The 10,207-nt window shown below is 35.6% G+C and overlaps 1 protein-coding gene across 1 annotated transcript in view; it reads right to left on the minus strand.

Annotated features, from left to right (window-relative positions):
- LOC148411633 (5-hydroxytryptamine receptor 4) overlaps window positions 1-9,842 on the minus strand; it is a 39,922-nt gene extending 30,080 nt beyond the window's left edge. Inside the window, exon 1 of the mRNA XM_088435901.1 lies at window positions 9,699-9,842. The gene's annotated coding sequence lies outside the window, so the exon portion shown is untranslated. The remainder of the gene's footprint in view (window positions 1-9,698) is intronic.
- Window positions 9,843-10,207: the final 365 nt, after the last annotated feature.

The raw sequence follows: 10,207 nt of genomic DNA on the forward strand, positions 1-10,207 counted from the left end.
GTCTAAGTTATTAGTTATTAAGAAAACAGGGAGCGCAATGAAAACATCTTAGCTTGGGCACATTAGGAGCAAGAATGGCAGAAGCATGCGTAGATAGCATGATGTCACCATGCAATCATCCATTGCAGCAGAAACACCTGGTCTCACTTCAAAATTGCACAGGTATAAATAAAGAAAAAAAATACTCTTAGTCATAATAATAACAGAAGTACTTTTGCTGAAATGAATAGTATACCTTAGGCACACAGTTTTTTATGTTGTGTGATGTCATTGTGATTTACCAATATTACCGTTGCAAATGATTGATCGACCATGATTGATTGAACTTTAGGAACTCTGTAGAGCTCTAAATTCAAAGTTTTTTTTTTAATTATCTCTCTCTCTCTCTCTCTCTACATATACATATACATATATATATATATACATATACAGTATATACATATACATATATATATATATACATATACAGTATATATATATACATATATATATATATATATATATATACATATATATATATATATATACATATATGTATATATATATATATATATATATATATATACATATATATATATATATATATATATATATACATATATATATATATATGTATATATATATATACATATATATATATATACATATATGTATATATATATATATATATATACATATATATATATATATATATACATATATACATATATATATATATATACATATATATATATATATATACATATATATATATACATATATATATATATACATACGTACATACACATATATATATATATATATATATATATATATATATATACATACGTACATACACATATATATATATATATATATATATATATATATATATATATATATATATATATACATACATACACATATTTATATATACATACATACATACAGTAGAAAACAAAAAAAAACAAAAAAATGGTCCTCTAAATTTTTCATTGTCACAGCAGAAGTATAAAAGATAAAAAAGCCATATGTGGCTCTGGAGGCCAGAGGTTAAAGATCCTCTGTATAAACTGATCCCTCAATTGGATATATACCAAATTGGGGGGGGGGGGGGGTCCAAGATGCTTATCTCCCCAAAAGTATCAGCACTCGCTCTGAAAAGCCAATTTGACAAGTTCTGATACTGACACATTTGTAACACAACACAATCATCTCGCAGCTTACACTGGGCCGAGTGAAATCTGACCTGTTCGTTTGTACTCACGAGACATTTGCCGTTGCGTATATGGAGGATATTCTGATTCCGTTGTCATGGAGACCATGTGCTATTGCGCTCAAAATTATGTCCCTCAGTAATCTTAAATGTTTGTGATGAATATTGTCAAAGAACTGTTTAGACATGGATGATCTAAATAGAAGTGACACTTATATATGTGCAATATAGTGCTTTTGATTGTGAAGAAATTTACTTTAACTCATTCCATCCCAAAAATGCATTTACACGTAAAACGATCCATGAGACTGGATGTATGAGCCATGGATTTATTCACTGTATTTTTTTTAATAGACTATCTAAAATAGCTGGCACTTAATGAGTGAATGTGCATTTCTTGTAAAGAGTGCAGAAAAATGTGGGAATTTCAGTCAGGATGCTACTAGGCAGAAGTTCCTAACAATTTTGTCCATGGGCCCGGATTTTCCTGTGGGAATCTTTAAATATAATTCAATATATTACATTCATGATTATCTTTTATTCAAGTCAGACTCGCCTGTATATTTGTGTTGCAGAGAATATCACATGCATACAGCCGAATAAAAGTGGCTTGCAAACATTGTTGTGCCTTTAAACTGGGATGTTGCAGGGGTCGGAGTCTTGCTTAAGGCTACCTTGGTGGTAAGTCCAGTGAAGAATTAGAAAGCCATTTTGTCAATTTTTTTCCAACTCAAACAATAACCCTTGTTGTCAACAATCAGCAATATCTTGTTGTAAAATGAATGCAATAGCAATATTATTTAAAATGAGTACATTTGGCCTCACATTCACACGTGTGGCCAAATGAGAATTTTCAGTCAACCAAAAGCATGTGTGCTTGGTAGGGCTGTCAGGAGATTGAACAAAAATGAAATTCATTAATTAAGATTTGTAATCAAATGATCAACCTTAACTCTTTTCAATCTTATCCAAACACTTCTGAAAAAAAAAGTTTGTTTTTTGCCCTGAAAACACTAAATGACCCAACACCAGCTAAACTTAAGAAGGACTATGGAAGTTAAATTTGATATATTGGATGACTGGGAGCAACCTGTGTCAGGTGATAATAAATGTGACCAAGAGATTAAAAAAGATGAGATTAATTGATGATGAGCTGTAATTAATTCACCTAATCATTATCTTTTTAAGTTTACCTAAACAGCGATCCATCAATCCCTAACCCTAGCCCATCATTCATCCATCACAGACTTGCTCAAACACATGCTGTTCTCGAGTTTTGTTATTACTCACTTTATTAGGGTACTGTTGCTATCGTTAGCTGTGGCTACAATTGCAACTGAGTGCTTTGCATTTATGTGGTAAACTGAACTTTAGTCGTTTCTGTGGTAAGCAATTATCGTCTTACAAAGACTGCACTTTACCTGTGTCAAAGGTGCCATTGGGAGGATTTTTTAAAGTTACCATTTACTGTTCATCGGGCTGACAACTTTCACACCCTATTCTATTTTCACATCTTCATTCTGTCTCTGAATTTGCCCGCCCCCCTCACAACAGGAATCTACCAGGTTATGCCAAACACAATGACATCCAATCAATGTCAACTTCAGGGTGTGATTGACCTTTGTCTTCCAACCCTTAACATCTCAAGCACTAGATGCCTGATGCAAACAAATCGAAATCAGCATACAGAAAGCATAAAGCTAGAAATTAAAAAAGCGATTAATGCAACGCTTAAACTTTGACTGATTAATTGATTGCAATTAATCTGTTAATCTGACACTATTTAGAACAAGTTCATGCCAAAAGATGCTTGCTGGAGCCTTTTCAAACGGCTTCCTGCAAATGTCTTAATAGGATGTCGAATCAAGGGTCAGCACTGGGGCAACTAAGGGGTCTAATTCGACTCCTAACAGGTCAATGAATTGACAACAGCTGAGTCCCAAGACTATTGTCATGGCATTTAAGGATATATAGCAGGCACAAATCCCAACTCTAACGATCTTTTGCCCCCATCATCTGTGCTAACACAATAACAAAACCTAGTTTGTGGTTTGTTTGGACACTGGGGTAAAAAGCCCCCCCAGACAGTAACGCAGCTTTAACGGCCAATCCTCTGTGGACAACCGGCCTATATTGGCCAGGACAGATATTACATTCCATGGCAGCGAAGTATCTGCAGGGAGTATAGTCATTATCAGACACAAAGGTCCACATCTGGCTGGAAAATAGATTTAAAAATCAAAAACTCGGCACACAATCTCGGGATGGAGGCCTCAAGAGGGTCGTGTGTGCGTGAGCCTATATAAGCTCAGTAGATGCAGCGTGTGATGCGCGAACAGGACAGTTAATGCCCGTGAAACAAGCAGCTGAATAAGCAGGCAACATTTGGAGACACTTTAGCCAGTCTAAAGACCAAATTTGGCAGCTGTCATATAGAATGATATTAGCGATTTTCCCCCCTCCCCTCCCTGAGAGGCTGTACAACGGATTGCGTTCTCCAGAGGGACAGGATTTTCTAAAGCGCAATTCAGTGAATGTTCCCTGGGCCATAAATCTCTAAGCTAATCTTGGCATCTGCTAAAATTAAACCAGTCAAAATGTGATCCATTAATTACGGTTTTGTTCCTCTCAGTCTGATAGTGTTGCTGTGCTGATTTTAGACAGACGGGAGGGCCCCGTGATCAGCCAGTTACACAGGTGGCACCGGCCATAATTTTAGGCGCACTTGCATAATCGAATGACTTGATAGAAAACATAAGACGATCAAAAAATTTTCAAAAAAGAGAGAGAGAGAGAGAGAGAGACAAACAGCGCACATAAAGTTTAGTGAAGAGAGCAACACTTACTCTCTGATGCTCGAATTCCAAACAGGCTGCATTCTAAAGAAGCAAACAGGGTGATTTATTAAATTAAAACTACTCAAATCTTTCATAAATTCCTTTAATAACCACAGTATAAACACTATTTTTGATAAGGTAAAAATGTGAGCAACGATAAGCGTGTTCAAATGATTTCTCATGCTAATGGATTTCCTTGACTACATCTTGATTATATGTTGGCAAGCAGAGTTGTGAAAATTGAGCATTTTATTTTTTTGCTTTGGCATTGTCAGGCAGAAAAGAAAAGTGGCATTCAGCAGGTTGTCCGCTCTTTTCATCTATTTGCTGTAAATGGACAAAATGAGTGCTAAAAGGCATCCATTTTCAGCAATTTGGGGAAAGGGGATGGGGAATTTTTGTATTCACATTTATATTAAATCTTGCACCTTTATATTAAATCTTGAGCTGTTCAATTATCAGACTGAGAAATAAAGAGTTAATAGAGTATTGCAAGTGGAAGAGGCAGAAACATATCAAAACAAAAAATATACATGAATAAAAACTCGCTACAACATGGTTCAATTATTGCTGCTTCATTCTATTGCTATCATTTATGGCTAGAAATCTATCTATTGCAGGTTTATGTGTAATTTTCCATGATTTTTTTTTCTTTTTAAATCAGACCACTCAAAATAGCAATTCTATTTAATAAAAAAAAATCTACTACGTGTATTTTCATTCATGACCATATTTATCACAGGTTTACCTCGCCATTTTTTTCAGGTTTTCTTCTTGTACGTCAGACCAGACAAAAAAAAAAAACACTGATTTTATGTCTTTTATGTCTTCTCATATTTTTTAGTCTATAAAACAATTATCACCTGTATCACCTGTCGTTCACCAGTGAACATACAGGCACATTGATTACTTCAAGAAATGATGACTAAAGGAAGTTTTCGTAAGACATATAATAAAATACTTATCTTTAAATCAAGTGACGGCATATTCAAAGGACCACTTTTTGTTCGGAAACGCTGATTTCTCCATGCTTTCATGTGGTGATGAATGTGCAGGTGCATACTTTCTGCTTTGCTGCACATGCATGAATGGAGCTACAAGAAACTCCCTCACAATGAAAGGAGCACGTCTAGTGAATAAAGCGGTAAAGCTGAAGGTATAATGTCAAGTGAGAGGGTAATTGAGCGTGCAAAGAGCTTGTCACATTATGGAGACCACCACAGTGGATGAGCTCGGAATGACTGGAAAACAATGACGACACTCGCACACGTTGCTAGAAATAAAACATATATCCAGTCATCATCCATTTTAGTTCAGAGAAAGTGTGTCTACTTTCTTTTTTTGCAGTATTGGAGAATCAAAACTTTGAGTTTGACATTAAAAGACCACTATGGACAACGTATAAATATTCTGGCAATTTTTGTCCATGTTTATACATTTCGATTAGATAAATACCGTTTTTTTTTTTATTTCCAAGCTGAATGCCAACATGGAAATCAGAGTCTATCGGTAAGAAATAAATTTTGAAGATAAGAAAACAATTACCCAGCTTCCTACAGGTTAAAAAACGAACCACTGTATCGGGTTCAGCGCTGTTACCCATACTCCTCGAAATTCCTTCTCAACTGCTGGGCAACACTCAGTTATCTTGCTCAGGGGCAAAACAGGCTGAATATATGTCCTATCCAAGTCCCTCTGCCCCATGGGGACAAATAAACCACCCTTCGAGAAAATAGATAAGAGAATTGAAAGATGATTGAGGAGTCCCCAAGCATGCTAATCGCTAATATTAACTGCTGAGTTTAGCTATGACCCAAAATAAGTGCTTTAGGTGCTTCAATTGCCCTTGGGTCTGATTGTGAATGGTTGATTGTCTCTGCGTGCCTTGTGATTGGCTGGCAACCAGTAGAGTGTGTCCTCCACCTACTACCCAAAGATGGCTGGGATGGGCACCAGCAAGCCAGTGATCATAGTGAGGATAAGCGGCTATTGAAAATAAAGGATGAATGGAAACCAATGATGTCATCTGCACAACCAAGCTTGGTCTGCTATCGGTAATGTGATTTTTTTTTTTCCAACTGACATATTGTTGAAATTGTTCAGCCTTACTAAGCGTATCAAACATCATCCGCTTAGCTCAAGGAAAACAATGGTGAATAGTGATGGAATAATTTTAAAAGCTTTAAAAAAAAAAAAAAACTCAGCCTGGGTGTAATTTGCCCAAAAGTGTGGAGACGAACAAACGAATAAATGCTGTGACAAAGTTCATTGGGCTGATAAGAAAAAGATGAACCGTTACCAAATGATGAAAAGATTTCATGAGAACAAATAAAGGATGTGATCACAATGTTCCCTGACATACAAGCTCATCTGTGAAACCCAGCAAAGAATCTGTCATAGTTTGGACTTGCCTGACATTTTCTTGGACACGCTGATTACCTGTCTTTAATTCAACACATGAAGGTAAAAGCAAAAATAAACTCAAAATTCTACGAAAACATTTTGTTTACGATCTCAACAAAAGTAAGTTCGCCAAAACAACAAGGTTGCGTGTATTCTCCAGACCTAAACCCTATAGAACAAATCTTCCCTGCAGCAAGCGGCCCAGTAAACAAATATAAACCAAAGCATGACAGTCAGCTAGAAATACGAAACATCAAACCACTTTTGTTTCAATGCTCATGACATCTACAAACTCTTTGTGAGCATTTTCCAGGAATACATGAAAATGAGTGACGCCAACACAAGGAAGCATTTCCTCACACCGATGCTAGTTTATCCTTCACAGGTATTGATTGCAGCCGGCAGCATTTTAACACATTGAATTAACCCCTTTTTTCCAATTACGTACAAAGAAAACATTGCAGCTTGCGGTAATGAAAGGAATTAGACAGTTTTTGTTTGAACAACTAAGTACACCTTGTAGGCACACCTAGAAAGCCAACTGAGCGTATGAAAAATAAACAAATTGATTACATGTCCTCGTAGACTGACAATAAGTACAGAATGTACAGTAGCATACCCATTTTTTGGTTTCTTTGTCCATCCGTGCATTGCTGTAATTTTTTTTTCTATTTCATAATAATTGCTGTATTTCCTCATTAAGTGGACATTTCAAAATGACAAATGTCTATTTCAGCGAAGACAGATGAACAAATAAACTAAGTGAGCAGAATTTCCACAAAGTATAAGCCTCATTTTATATACTAGGTGATTTATTTATTTTATTTTAAATTTGGCAGGGTGGTTAACAGCACTATTTTAAATTTACAAAACGTACACTGGGTTTATGTAAATATGTAATTTATGTTTGTTTTGGTTTTTTTAAAGAAATACTATCAAAGGGATGTTTGTTTAACTGTTGATTACTTGAAAGTTATGCTAAGTTCCGTACATTGTGTGTTTAGGGAAATCAAAGAAAAACATCATTGGCATAATTTGGAACATGGTGTATATTTACAGTACACTAACAAACACACAACCAGCAATGCAAACCAGTGTTTTCTTATATATTATTATTACTATCATAATATCCTTTTTACAGCTATTACTTTTTATACATTTATTTATAAGCACCCTTCAAAAATCTCAACAGTTTCCAATCAATGGATGTGACATGTAAAACATCAAAATAACAGAAAGCAGCTTACGAGGAGGCAATAGATTTGGGGGGAATTTTTATTTTATATTACATGTCACGAACATCTGTGTTTACGTAGCTTTGGTCGTTAATGGAAATGATGACAATTATAATGAATAACCAGGTCAGGGAGTTGCACTTGGGACCCAAATTGCCTTAAAAGACAGCACTTCTCTCTTGAGTGCCTACACCACAGGCTGGAAATAAGGATAGGGAACTATTTCTTGTAAATTAATATATCTTAGCTTATCTAACTTTTACATATGAGTTAAATAACTGATTACTGTACGTATAACAGACAACAGATCATATGAAAATAAAAACCCTTTGTAAATAATTGTTGAGTGTGCTTTAGGGTGTTGGAGATTCATTTTTGAAATTGTCATTTTTTTTTTATTATATTTTGCATTTTGAAGGGTGCCTAAAAGGACATTGTATGATTAAACTACCCAAACGTTGTTACTTCCCCAAAAGGATGTCTGCAGGCATTAAAGAAAAAAAAAAAAAAAACAAGTTAAGAACTCAGGACTGAGGCCAAAGCCCAACAATTAACCGTTGAACAATTTGGTGCCTTGCCCAAGTGCACCTTGGAAAGAATGCATGTACTGAAATGTACTGTAGCTGTGTAGCTCGTTTTTGGGAACATTTTCACTTGTGTTTTTCTGCAATAAGATTACATTATTTAAGGAATCACATCTCCAATTTTGTTCACAATAATATGTTCTACCCTAAACATGACATTATGAATAATCTTGCATTAGTGGAAAATTAAGTACAGTACTTAGCGAAATCTATTCATGATCATTCTCAGGGGGTGACCATTATGTCGCTGGCTGTCATGTGAAAATGACATCACATTTGCTCAGGGTTCAGGTAACAACCAGTTGCAGCACACTTCTTTTCTGAGTTTGGTCAGAAAATGTGACATTCATAAGTTAGCAATGATTGGCCATTACTGTAGCTCTAGTCGTTGTAGCAGTAGCAGTTGTGATGTCATTTTCAGAAAACAGGAAGTATAAAGATGGCTTCCCAATGAGATGAACAAAAAGTGGTTGATTTTGCTGCCAATTCCATTGCACAGCTACAAAAATACCAGAATACAATATTTAGACTAGTGGAGCTGCATAGAAGAAATGTTTTTTTTTTTTTTTAATTGGATGATTTATGCTCCCTTTAATACAACCTCATGCTTGGTTATGTCACCATCTGTGCCTTTATGGAACCTTTGCCTCAACTTTTGAATATTATCTTTACAACCCTTTCAGTAGACATATTAGACAAAGGCATACAAGCTATCAACTAGTTTCTCATACAAACAGATGCTAGTCATGGATTGTCTTTACACAGCAAAACACACAGGTTTCACAAGTAATCTAGTACGTAAAATAATTCCCTCTCCACAAAAAAGGTCAATTAAAGTTCAGGCATGCCATGAAGGGATAACTATGAAAGCAGCCCTATGTAAAACTGAAAAGTCTTTCCGTTTTTTTTTTGTTTGCTTTGCTTTTGTTTTTTTTAATGAAGCCTAACCTCAGGTTGTAACCCATTGTCTTCTCGTGTGCAGCACCGCTGCACGTTGTGCTCTTAAGAGCTGTCTACAACCTGTGTGACAGATATAGAACAATCTTTCCGACTGTTTGAAAAGCATCTTTGCTCTGCATTTGTGATGTACGTACAGTAGAGAAAACCACCTAAGAAATTGATAGTGATGCCTGAAAAGTGAGTTATTCATATGTGACAAGTTATGTCAGATCGATCGTCAACAAATAGCACCATGTGGAAAATTGCCCTCAAATGTATTACATAGATAATTTATCATTTCAATTAAAAAAAAAAAAAAAAAAGACGGCAATGACATGTAAACTAGTGGACAGTGCACCTGTAGAATGTTTCCAAGGAGTTTCAAAGAGGACATTCAAACTTAATGATTGGGTTCGAAATTATCATCTTTATCTTCATCTACATCTAAATTAAAAATATTGTAACTGTCCCCCCCCCCCAAAAGAGTGTCAGGTCTTTCACTCACCGGTGTTGGACACCTTGCCTCCTTTCCTTTGATCCACTTGTGTTGTGATGCTGTCATACTCCAGCTGGATCCTCCAGAATCGGTAGCCGGGTGAAGGACTGGCTTGTCAAAAAAAAAGAGACAAGCAGAGAAAAAGAGACCAAGCGGAAAGAGAGAGAAAGAGAGAGGGTGGAGTGAATGGACTTAGTGGTGTGTTCGATGCTGCTCTCTAGTGGCCGTTAACGGCTGTGAACACATAGAATGGCTCGCAAACGTTTTTTTTTTTTTTAATAGATTTAGCTCTCCAGTTATCGCTATAATGCCCGACATCAAAACACAGAAACATAACAGGACCGAATGATCGCAAAAAAACAACAAGGTATCATTTTTAAACGATATAACGATTGTAAGCCATTGTAAATCACGCCGTCCAAATATTAACCCTACACTTAAAATCTGAAAAGTAATAAATTAACCGTACTTTTGCTCGAGTACAATTTTGGCCAACTCACCTGTTTTGTTTAGTTTTT

The sequence above is a fragment of the Hippichthys cyanospilos genome, chromosome 15 (assembly GCF_059441005.1).
Source record: "Hippichthys cyanospilos isolate Australia breed blue-spotted pipefish chromosome 15, RoL_Hcya_1.0, whole genome shotgun sequence".
NCBI lineage: Eukaryota > Metazoa > Chordata > Actinopteri > Syngnathiformes > Syngnathidae > Hippichthys > Hippichthys cyanospilos.